This window comes from Benincasa hispida, chromosome 9, assembly GCF_027475165.1.
Source record: "Benincasa hispida cultivar pf3 chromosome 9, pf3_genome.v1.1, whole genome shotgun sequence".
Taxonomy (NCBI): Eukaryota; Viridiplantae; Streptophyta; class Magnoliopsida; order Cucurbitales; family Cucurbitaceae; genus Benincasa; species Benincasa hispida.
This window is the reverse complement of record NC_143486.1, coordinates 74,660,968-74,674,078: the sequence shown is the minus strand read 5'-3', so window position 1 is coordinate 74,674,078 and position 13,111 is coordinate 74,660,968. Positions and strand designations below refer to the sequence as shown.

The 13,111-nt window shown below is 25.2% G+C and overlaps 1 pseudogene across 1 annotated transcript; it reads left to right on the top strand.

Moving 5' to 3' along the window:
* Positions 1-3,319: 3,319 nt before the first annotated feature.
* On the top strand, positions 3,320-4,436 carry LOC120086297 (AT-hook motif nuclear-localized protein 28 pseudogene; annotated as a pseudogene). The gene has a single exon (XR_016531743.1). The product of XR_016531743.1 is annotated as an AT-hook motif nuclear-localized protein 28 pseudogene (transcript).
* The last annotated feature ends 8,675 nt before the right edge of the window (positions 4,437-13,111 follow it).

The window sequence follows — 13,111 nt, the reverse complement described above, 5'->3', positions numbered from 1 at the left end:
ATATAAATTTGTTAGATTATTCATTTTTTCTTCTCAATTTAATTTATAAAAACTGAAAATTTTGATGTTACCCTTTTATATGTAATGACAAAACCTAAAGGGAGTTTCCCTTTTCTTTTTCCCATCTCCCCTTTATTCAAGCACTTTACTTCCCATCTAGCTTACATCAGATAAGAGAATCTTTATTTTCTATGAGTTATAGAGTGGATTTTAATATATATATAATATACAATGTTATTTTCAAATATAGAAAAATAAACTAAAATATTTACAAAAATATCAAAATTTTGCGATAGACCATGATATTTGTTATTATTTTTATATATTTTCAATAATTTTGTCATTATATATATATATATATATATATATATATATATATATATTGTAGCTCAACAAACACGAGAAATTATAAGTAGAGTTGAATTTTTAGCCAAATTCTAAAAACAAAAAAGCAAGTTTTTAAAAGTTATTTTTTTAGTTTTTTAAACTTGGGCTTAATTTTTTAAAATATTGGTAGATAGTAGATAATAAAATAAGAAATCGGGTGGAATTAGTATTTATATACTTAGTTTTAAAAAACTTATAACAAAAAAACCAAATGGTTACCAAACAAAGTTTTAGTTAATGAAGGTCTAATATGATTCTGAAATTACGTAATAATTTAATTTGTGTCTAATATGCCCCTAAAATATTAGATTAAATTTGTATAAGATTTTACATATACAAACCTTCAATTTTGTGATTCATATATTCACACTAAAAAGTTGAAAATTGATATGTAGAAAATGAAAAGAACTTCAATCATGTTTGGTAACCATTTTGTTTTTAGTCTTTGTTTTTAAAATTAAGTCTATGACGCTATTTCTACCTTCAAATTTGTTCATTTGTTATCTATTTTTCATCTATGGTTTAAAAAATCAAGCCAAATTTTGAAAAATAAAAAAACTAGCTTTCAAAACGTTATTTTTGTTTTTTGAGTTTGGCCAATAATTCAACCATTGTACTTAATAAATATACAAATAATTAGAAAAAATAGGCTTAGTTTTAAAAGAAAATGGTTACCAAACGGAATCTTAATTAATTTTGTCTCAATCTAAATATATATTATCAATCTCGATATCAGAAATTCGATTCCCATGAAAACTTCTTCTAAAATATAAATTTGAGAGTTTGTAGATGAAATTTATAACTTTTAAAAATAATGATATAATAAGACAAAATGGAAGTGAGTTGAAAGGCAATAGAGTCATTGAAGAATGAAAAATGATAAAAGGAGAGAGAGGAATGGGCATATCTTATGAACCACAAAATAATAAAATAAAGAAATGGTATGCTTGTTATGTTTATGTATGGTCCCAAACAAAACAACTCCTATCTCTCTCTCTCTCTCTCTCTCTCTCTGCATAAAATCCAAATGTCTAGAAAGTGGAGAAGTGGAGATCAAATCTTCCATTTATAGAAATAGTACAAGAAATGTCTTCTTCCACATTCAACTTTCTCTCTCTCTCTCCACTAGATAATAAATGGTAATTTAAATATATTCTGTTTTATTAATCATTTATTTTTATTATTTATTAAGGTTAAAATATAATTGAAATTTCTTCATTTAACGAATTTTTTCTTTTTTACATTTACGTGTTTGTTCATCAAATATAAATTTTTTAATTCTATCGTATTAACTCGAAATTTATAACTCAATTTAGTATCCCAAACATCTCTATAATGTTTCATTTAGATTTTTAAGATTTTACACTTTTATCCTTTGAGTTTTTAGTTTAATTTCTATTTAATCTTTAAGTTTCAAAATATTATACTTTTATGTTTGAGTTTTGAGTTAAGTTTTTATGTAATCCCTAGATTTTAATATATTTACTTATAGTCTTTGATATTAATTTTTAATTAATTAATTTAAAATAGTCATGACCTAATTTTTAGGTTTAACTTAGTGAAAACTAATGTCATTGTAAATAATTTAAATTAAGATGATAACCAAAGGGTGTATTGAGTGAAAAATCAAGAATAAAACCTAACCATCTAAGAACCAAAAAAAAAATAAAAAAATCATGCTTTCAATTTTTTAAATTAGGTAACGATATAATTTTTTTTTTTTTTTTTTTTTAAAAAAAGAATCTAAAGTTGAAGTAAAAGAACAAGTGAAAAAAGTCACTTGAGTTTTACTCACTGTGAGAATAGTAAAATATTTACTATAATTATTATCTTCTTTAGATTCTATTCAGTTTCGCAATTATTGTTTATATATATATATATATATGCAGGGTAATTTGATTATATAAAGAATAAATCAAATCGATAAAATTACCACACCTGTTTATTTTTGTCCTCATCGAAATTAGGATCTTATTCATTTGAAAAGGTTTTACAACTCGAATCTTTCTTTAATTAATTTCATATTTATCTAATCTTAAATTAGGATTGAAGGTTCCTTTATTTTGGTAGTAAACAATATTAGGTTTCTTTATAACGAATATTTTATTTTTAATTCTCTTTTTAAAAGAAAATGCATATTTTATTATATATTTTTATTAAAAATTATGTAAATCTATTTTAAAAACGTATTTCAGGTTTTTTTTAATATCAATTTTCTTAATCATGGTTAAAAATTTAAAACACATTAAACTAAATATTAAATGGTCTAGAAAGTTGTTAATAAACAAAACAAGATTTTTTTAACAAAAACGCCAATTTAAATAAATAAAAAATACTAAACGACCTTCCTTTGGGTGGAAAATCCAATACAAAATTTTCCTTTATATATATATATATATATATAGAAAAAGAGTAGGAAATAAAATACAAAATCTTCCAAGCCTATGGATAAAATTAAATAATGGAATATTCTCTAACATAATAATAAAGTTAAAATACCAATTTGACACATGGTCTATTTTGTTTTTTAAATGACAATTTCAGTCTTATTTTTAATAAATTTTAAAATCAATCCACATAGTTAATTTATCCTTGATTTTTACCAATAAAATTCACCTTAACGATTTTCATCCAAAATTGATATGTTTTTTAAAGTAATTGTAAATGTATTTTAAAGCTTTTTTTTAAAAAAATATTTAAGAATATTTCTAAAACTTTTGATTTTTTTTTTTATGTATTTAAAATTCAAAAATATTTTTTAAATAATTTAAACAAAATTAATTAATGAACTAAATCTGAGATTCATTAAAGATATATGAATTAAGATTTAAATAATAAAAAATACATCGACTAAAAAGTTTAAATTTAAATGAAATCAAAATGGATAAAATATTCATAATAATAATGGATATCTCTCTTATTTTCCACGGAACATTCTGCATACCCTTTCTCTTTCCTAAAATTATCATTATTATTATACATATACATATATATATATATTTGTTTATTGTAAAAAAATTAAAAAGAAAAAACATGCAGAGAATGCTTCTTTCCGCAATCTAAATCGGGAGAAAGCCAAAGCCCTCAACAATGTTCCCAAAGCCCCACCACCAACCACCGCCCCATTCTCAGCCTTTTCCCCGTGCCTTTTCCGTCGCCGCCACTTCACCGCCACGCGATTCTCCCGCCTCCGCCGATGAGGATTCCGCGGCCGGTCCCTCGCCTCACGCTCACGCTATCGTCCTCAAAGAACCGACCTCCACCGGCGACGGAGCCTCCATCGAGGTCGTCCGCCGTCCCCGAGGCCGCCCGCCTGGATCCAAGAACAAGCCGAAGCCGGCGGCCGTCGTCGTCGCTGGTCGCGACCCTGAACCGGTGATGAGTCCTTATGTTCTTGAAGTCCCGAGCGGTAGCGATGTTGTCGAATCTATTGCTCGATTTTGCCGCCGCAGGAACACAGGGCTTTGTATTCTCAACGCTTACGGAACCGTCGGTGACGTCACTCTCCGGCAGCCGTCTTCATCTCCGGTCGGTACGGTCACTTTCCATGGACGATTCGATATTCTATCCGTCTGCGCTACTTTTGTTCCTCACACGACATCGTTTCCGATACCCAACGGATTCACTATCACGCTAGCGGGACCGCAGGGCCAGATCTTTGGCGGCTTAGTCACCGGATCTTTAATCGGCGTCGGAACCGTGTATGTAATAGCCGCCTCATTCAACAATCCGTCGTATCAGCGGCTGCCAGCGGAAGATGATGTTAGAAAATTAACGTTTAGCGATGTGGAAGAAGGTCAGTCTCCGATCTCTGGCGGCAAAGATAGTGAAAACACCGCCGCAGGCGCCGCCACAGAGACCTGCGGTCTACTGCCGATGTACAGCACTCACTCTTCGTCCGACGTAATTTGGACACCGGCCGCCAGACAACCGCCGCCGCCGCACCATCGTCAGTACTAATTTATCCGATTTCCGTTTTCTAATTCGTTTCTTTGAATCAATTTGTGAAGATTTTCTTCTTTTGGGTTAGTTTTTTTGTGATTCTGTTAGGGTTGCGTTCTTTTGATTTTTGATTTTTGTTAAATTTCTTTAGCGGTTTACTGTTTAGTCCTTCAAGATGAATCAAATTTCCGAAAGCAACCCTCGAAAAAACTTTGAATGGATCCCATTGAAATTTGAACCCGCCTTAATATCTTCAATATATTTTCTTTTTCCTTTTTTAAAAAAAAATCTAAAATTCGCATCTTCGAGTAGAATCAAAACTCCCTTTCTGAAATTGATTGATTCACTGCATTTGGTGGGAAGAATTATCATAGTTAGTTTGATAACCATTTCTTTTTTCTTCTCTAGAATTTGACTAGTAATTTTTTTTTTTTACCAATGGTGAAAATTATAAGTAAAAAAAAAAAAAAAAAAAAAAGCGAAAAATTAGAGGGAAAGAAGAAAAAAATTGAAAAGAGGGTTAGAATTAAAAGGGTTATTGTTTTTGGGTATTATTATTGCATGATGGGTAATGGGAAGAACTAGCTTTTATGTTTATGAGAAAAGACGTAGCCTTAAATATCAAAGGGGTTGTTCTGCAGAAAGCATGAGTATGAGTATCCGTGCTTTATCTCTCTGCAAATTGCAGGTTCTTCTTCCATCTCAAGTAACTTTTTTAAAAAAAAAAAAAAACTTTTACTGATTTAGTTTTCTCTTTTAAAAAAATAGAATTTTTCTAATAATTTAAAAATATATTGATCAACTTTTATAAGTGATAGACTTATAAATTTGTTTAGACTTCATCACAACCCTCTTTCTACTTTTAAGTTTCTGGATTTGTTATTTACGTTTATCAATCTATTAAAAAAAGATCTGCTAAATTTTAAAATTTTAAAAAATAATTTTTTAAAACTAGTTTTAGAATTTGGTTAAGTAACATAAGACATATTTCAAATATTTTGGATAATCGAAAAGAAATTGGTTTAATTTTTAAAAATTAAAAATAGAATAAGAAATAGTTAACAAATCCCATCTTAGTCTTTAAATTAATTTGGTTCATTGACTTTAAAATTTGTAATAATTTTGTCAAAGAAAATTAACTATGGTTTAGACTGATGGGTTTATTAAAGATCACTTTTTTATAAAAAAATTATAAAGATGAGTCGCGACACTAAAATGTTTTATGGTGAGAATTAGACTAAGAGAAGAGTTGGTTATTATAATTCTAAGTTATTATAGTTGGGTTATAATATTTGTGTTTGGATTGTCGATTATTTTTTTATAAGAGTATGTATTTGAGGAGTATATTATTTTATTTTAAGAAAAATAATAAATATTGTATTTAATAATAAAAATTTGATAAATGTAAAATAATAAAAATGGTAGTAAATGAAAATTTGAAAATATTAGAGTGATTATATTATAATTTTAGAATAGTTCTATATCCTAACATTTATTGTAAATTTAATTGTACAGAAGACGATTGTTGCATAAAAAGTTTAAATGGTTAAGTGAGGTAGCTATGTTGTTTTGGTTTTTGAAAATTATATATTTTTATTTATTAGTTTATTTGTTATATCCTTTATATTTTGGAGTGTTTTTTAAAATCAAAACAAAATTTTGAACCCTAGAAAAAAAAATAGTGCATATCAATTAGGGGTTGTTAATTAGGGTTAAGAAATTGAATTGTGAAGAATTATTATTTATAGTTGTGTTCATGAACTCCTCAAACCTTTGGCCAAACACTTATTTACATCCGAAAATATGAAGCTTTTAATATTATAAAAATATTGATAGAAATGTGATTAAAATGTCGATTGTGATAGATATTTTCGAAAAATTATAAAAAATAAAAAAATAAAAATTAGTAAACAAAGATTTCATCATCTTTAAATGTCTTTAATTTGATATGTTATTTGTCCTTTAAATTATTTACAATATAATAGAAATATGTCTTACATCCAAACATGTCGATGAAAATTTAATATTAGGGTTCGATCCTTTCACATATTATTTCATGAAATTTCAACTAATATCTTTACAATATTTTATGTTATCTCTATTTAATATAAAATATTATGATTAATTATCAATATTTTATAGGAATGATGCATGATGGAAATGGAAGGATATAGTTAGAGGGGAAGAAAAGAAAGTTTGATATGGTTGGAATGGAAATAGTTGCATAATGTATTGAGTGTACTTAGTTATTTTGTCAGTTAGCTTTTGCATTAACTTGTCTGACCCAAATGGATGAGAATGGGATAGGTGTAGGTGTAGGTGTAGGTGTAGGTGTAGGCGTAGGGTAATCCTAATAATCCATCAATCTTATCTTTCTCTTTGTTCTGAATGTGATGCCATTGGATTTCAACTTTACTTCTTCAGGGCAATGGTTTCAGCTTTCTTTCTCTTCTCTACTCACCAACCCTAATCCTTTCCAATCTTTATCCTTTCTTGCATCTTTACCTTTCCTTTATTTTTATCTATCTACTTTTAACTTTGTTCTATTTTGATCCTTAAATTTTTAAAAAATAATCATTTTGATCTCTTACAAATGAAATAAAAAAGAAAAGAACCAAAATGAACATTTTAAAAGTATTTGGACCAAAATGAACAAAAGTATAAAATATAGAAAGTATAGAGACTAAAATAAACTAAAACAAGAAATACAATGACCAAAACATGATTTAAACCTTTCTTTTTTCTCAATAAAAAAGAAAAAAAATATATTTATGTATATCTCGGGTAGCATTTGTGTATTTCATTAAATTATCCAATCATAATCTATCATGTGGCAATTTTTTTTCTATTGAAGTTTGAATTTCTTGCCTTCGAATTTAGGGTTAATGTCTAAACTGATTGAATATTATGTTTAGGTTGACATTTTGTTTTTGCCTAGTGCTAATAAATAGTTGACTAAAAAGTAGTTGCTAAATAGCAACTATTTATTGTCATGTCAAGAATATGTCAACACAGCAATGGAAAGGATGAATTTTGAGGTTTGAATAATTTTTAAGCAGCATTTGAAGCAAGGAGTTGGTTTAAACCTATGTTATTATAGTTGCGTTATAATAGTTTGTGTTTAAGATGTAAATTATTTTAATTTGTGTTATAATAGTATGTGTTTGTGGTGTAAACTATTTTAGTTTGAGAAGTAAATGGTAAACGCTGTAGCAAAGAATAAAAAAATGTAAAATGGTAAAATGGTAAAAACGATAGCGAATTGTAAATACTATAATAAATAGGGGTTTTGAAATAGGGTTGACTGTAACTAATTGAGAATATAAAATAATATTTACTTGTGGTTATTATAATTTAGGATAGTTCTTGCCCCAAACACACATTTAGAGATTAAATTTGAACACAAAATTAAAATTATGCTAAAAAACCAAAAGATGAAATTTGTATAATCCAATATCAGGAAAGTGATATCACATATATGCATGTGGAGATTCCAATTAATGGTTTTTTAGATGAAGTATTTGTGCATTGTAGTTTGAGGTAAAATTTCTGATTTTGTCCACACTATAAATCTATTTCTATAAATAATTTATTAAAATCAATAAATCTCACACTATTTTATAAAAGTATGTTGACGTGACAAGCAATAAATAAAAAAATATAAAAAAATTTACGTGTTTTAACAAATCTTTCTCATAAAATATTTTATTCATTTAAATCTCGTTTGATAACATTCATTTGGATCTTGTTTAGTAATCATTTGGTTTTTTATTTTTATTTTTTGAAAATTAAACCAATTTCATCCACATTTCTTACAATGATTTGCATTTTTTTAAGTACAACAATTGAATTCTTATCCAAATTCAAAAAACAAAACTTGTTGAAAGTTGTTTTTTTAAGTTCTCAAAACTTGAGTTGGTTTTTTAAATCAATTGTGAAAAATATATAACAAATGAAGAAATTTGAAGGTGAAAATAGTGTCTATATGTTTAAATTGCAAAAACAAAAACGAAAAACGAAAGATCAGATCTTTATTTTTTATTTTTGAGTATGAAGCTTATAAATACAACCCTCACTCACATATTTTTATGTTTGTTATCAATTTCTACGCTTTTTTTTCTCTTACGAAAAAACAGCCAAGTCTGAAAATTAATTAAAACAGTTTTCATAATTTTATTTTTATTTTTAGAATTTGATTAAAAATTTAAATATTTCTTTTAATCCAGTTTAAAATCATAATTCAACAGTGAGGAAATAAGCCTAAATTTGAAAGGAAAAAAAAACATAAAATTAAAATTTAAAAGAGACTCTGATATTTTAAATACTTCATAATTGAAATTGATTAATGGTGTAGTAATATATATTTAACCAAAGACCATTTATTATCCGTTAGATGATAACACTAATGTTTGTCAATTTTTCCTTAACTATGTTATATTTTGTTAAGGACTTCTTTTTTTTCCTTTTAATTTGTAAATTGAATACAAAATAAATAAAATAATAATTTTTAAATAAAATATAATTATTAACAAACATACTTTGAGCCTACCAATTATCATATAAGTCTAGTATATCGGCATATTTTACATGATTCTAAAATGGTTAAACCAATTATGTCATTTTCAAAGTCATTCATAAATTTTTTTTAATTATTCATAGTTAATTTTAATAGTATGAAAAATGTAATTAGAAGTAAATAAGAAAAAAGTGATTTTAAATATTTCAAAAACTCTCCTAAACATTTTAGTTTTTGGTCTTTTATTTTTTTGACAATTAAGCATATATCTTATCAATTTCTTATGACGGTTTGCATTTTTCTTCATTAAAAGAGTCGAATCAAACTTATTTTTTAAGTTTTCTAAATTTAGCATGGTTTATTAAAACATTGGTAAAAGTAATAAAAAAAAAAAGTGAAATAAGTAGAAGGGTTGTTTATAAGCTTAATTTTAAAAAAAAATAATAATAATACCTTTTTGGTCCCTAGATTTTAGGTCTAGTTTCTATTTAGTCTATAGGTTTTAAAATACTACACATTTAATTCTTAAGTTTTGAGTTTGGTTTCACTTTAGTCCCTTAGTTTTAAAATACTACTTTATGCTAACGTTTGAATTTTGCTTCAATTTGGTCCTTGTATTTCAAGATTTACGTTTTTAATCTTAATTTTTCACGAAACACTTACTTTCCGTCTTTAGTGTTAATTTATGTTAATAAATTTAAAAAATGTTAGCCTAATTATAATTAATTAAGTTTCGATTTTAAAATTAAAATTAAAATTTCACTCATAATTATTTTAAATAATTAATAGAATTTGATGCCAATAATTGAAAGTGAGTATTTACTGAAAAAATTAAGGTAAAAAATGTAAAATCTTAAAACACAAGGTCCAAATTGAAACAAAACTCAAATCTTAAGGATAAAATTGTAACATGTTGAAACCTAAGAACTAAATTGAAACAAAACTCAAAACTTAAGAACTAAGACCTGTTTGGTAACCATTTGGTTTTTTGTTTTTGTTTTTAAAAATTAAGTCTATTTCATTCACATTTCTTAGTGATTTGTATCTTTCTTAAGTACAATGGTTGGATTCTTAGTCGAATTCCAAAAACAAAAGCTACTTTTTTAGTTCTTAAAATTTAGCTTGGTTTTTGAAACTATTGGTGAAAAATAGATGATAAATAAAAAAAATTTGGATGTGTAAGTAGTATCCATAGGCATAATTTTAAAAAACAATATGGTTATCAAATGGGACCAAAATGTTTAACATTTTAAAACCTAAGGACTAAAATAGAAACTAGAGAAAAAAAAAAAACTAGGAACCAAAAGATATTATTCCCTTTGAAAAATAAAAAATAAAAAATAAAATAAAAATAATTACTAAATGAGGTGTAAAATATCCATTAAAAAAAAAAAAAAAAAAAAACAAGAATTTTCATCCACTTTTAATTTGAAAAGAAAAATAGGGAAGCAAGTGTTGATGTCATTTCAAAAAATAAAAGTGATAATTGAAGGTAAGATGAAGTTGGATTGCATTTGGATTTTGGACAAGAAAATATTTGGCCAAAGTTAAAATTCTTATCCTCTTACATTGCAAATTTCCATCTATAGAAATCACTTGGGACATTATCATTGCCATTCTTCCAACTTGCCTCTTAAAGGTCAATAGCTCTCATCAGAACTTTGGAATTATATATAAAATGGTGTGGACAAGTTGACAATAATATGAACATCAATCAAACTATCATATTTTTATATGGGAGAGGATTAATTAATGGTTACTTTTACTCTTTAAATTTTTAATGGATCAATCAACTTCAACTCCATCAATTATTTAATAACTTTATGAAGTTTAAAAAAATTCCTAATAGGTTCCTAATTATCCAATTTTGTGTTTATATATATTTTTTTTACCTATTTAACATATTCTAATATTTATAGACCTGGTAGATACGAATTTGAAAGTTGAAAATCTCATTAGACATAAATTTAAGGGCTAGTTACAAATATAACAATTAGACCCAAGGTATTAGCAAATATAACACAATGTAAAAGAATTTGCATATATAACAAGATTTAGATTCAACTACCAGAGTCTTTCATTGATAGATTTTGCTATATTTGCAATTCTTTTAAAACGGTTGCTCTATACTTAATTATTAACACTAAAAGTGTTACCCATCATAATTACCTTAAAATTAAATTATATATTTAATATTACAGTTAATTTTTAAAAGTTTTAGTTATGTCAAATACCTATTAGATATAAAATTGAAAGTCAATGGGACTTCTTAGACATTTTTCTAAAATTTAGAGACCTACATGAGATTAGATATAAAAATAAAAGTTCATGAACTTGATACTTTTAAAACTTTAAGGGTAGTTTGGTGGGAGTTTTTTCATCAACATCATCATCGGTATCGATACATGCACATAATGTTTGTTTCACATTTTTTAACAATTTGCTTAGGAATAAGTTATTTTCAGGCACATTCATTTGCCACAGACAAAGATTTTCTATTCTTTCCAAAACTTTGGATTTATCTTTTCCTCTTTCCATCTGTTTTTTCATTCTATATAATTTCATTTTATATAGTTAATTAATTAATATTAATTTAACAAATCAATATAAATAATTTTTAGTAAATTAGTAATGGTCCATTAAAATATTTATAAAACTTATTTTTATAATAAAAATTTATTAAATGAATGCTAATTCATTAACTAACTAACAATGCATTAAGTATATTTAGTTAATAAAGTAAATTTAGTTAATACACAAATTTATTCTACAATAATAATAATGGATTACTTTTTTTATATATAATCAAAAAAAAATTTATTTATTGAGAATAATTTTAATTTAATTTTTCCTTATAAACATATAATCATTATTGATTATTTATAATCAATTAAATATTTATTGTTGATTAATTTTTATGACTCCGTTCATTATTAACCTATCTTATTTATAAAAGTTTTTCTTTATTATTCTTTATTAATATATCACTTTTTATACAATATATTATTTATTAAAATATATTTTTTTATATTATTTCATTAGTTGAACTTATTTAATTATAAAAATATTAAGTATTAGATTATAATTAATATAAAATATATTAATTGATTATTTTTAATTATAAATTAGTCAATTTTGAAATATTTATAATTAAAATTATTATTCGTTCTTAATTAATTAGTTTTTATCAATATATTGAATGATATTTTTTTATTCAATTAATCTATTACGTTTATATAATAGCATACTTAATTTCATAAATTAAATACAAACATGATATTTTTTCTATAAAATTATGATAATATCCATGCACAACCAAACACAACCAGACATTTTATTTCAGACATCTTTAAAACCATGAATCAAATGGTCCCTTAATGATCAAAAAACTTATACCTAAGGATTAGATTTATAATTGAACCTTCTATTTGAATATCTTAAATTTAGGTTTAAATGGACGAATATTTTGAATCCACCGATTGAATTGGATACTTAATATTTAAAATCTCAAATATATCTTAAAATTTTATTATTATTATAATTATCTATCTTAAAATTTTCTTTTTTTTTTGGAAAAAAAAATAGGTAGGGTGGATTCGAATCTCAAATCCTGAAATTGATAGTACAAGTTTATGTCAATTAAGTTCAGGTTCACATTTATCTTACCATTTATTCAACTTTATGCTTAGAATGCATAAAAGTGATAATTTGGATACAATAGATTGATCACAAATAAAGGTCTATGTCACATCTTCAACTTTAAGTAATTAGGTTTTTTTTTTTTCTTTTTTTCTTTTTATTATTATTATTTTTATTATTATTATGTTAGAGGGCAAACGCAAGACTTTATAGAAGTTAGAAAATTAAAACCAATATCTTCAAAATAAAAAAATGGACAAAATTTTACAAATTTATAGACTAAAATACAGAAGCTCAGGAGCCAAATTATAATTAAACTCAACTTCCATACAATGAAACTAAATTAATTTTTCTTTAAATAAAACCTTCAACGTCTAAAGTATTGAGAAAAAAATATTTCTCCATTTTTTTAAAAGTGTTACGTTTCACTATGTAAAAGGCCCACTAAGATCCTAACAAAGATTCTTCTAAGATGGATTGGAAATCATTCTGACATCTTTAGGGACGTTTGGTCAAGGAATTGATTACTATAATCTTAGGTTATAATAGTTTATCTTTGGGGTGTAGATTATTTTAATTTAGACTATAGTAGTATGTGTTTGAGGTGTAAACTATTTTAGTTCGAAA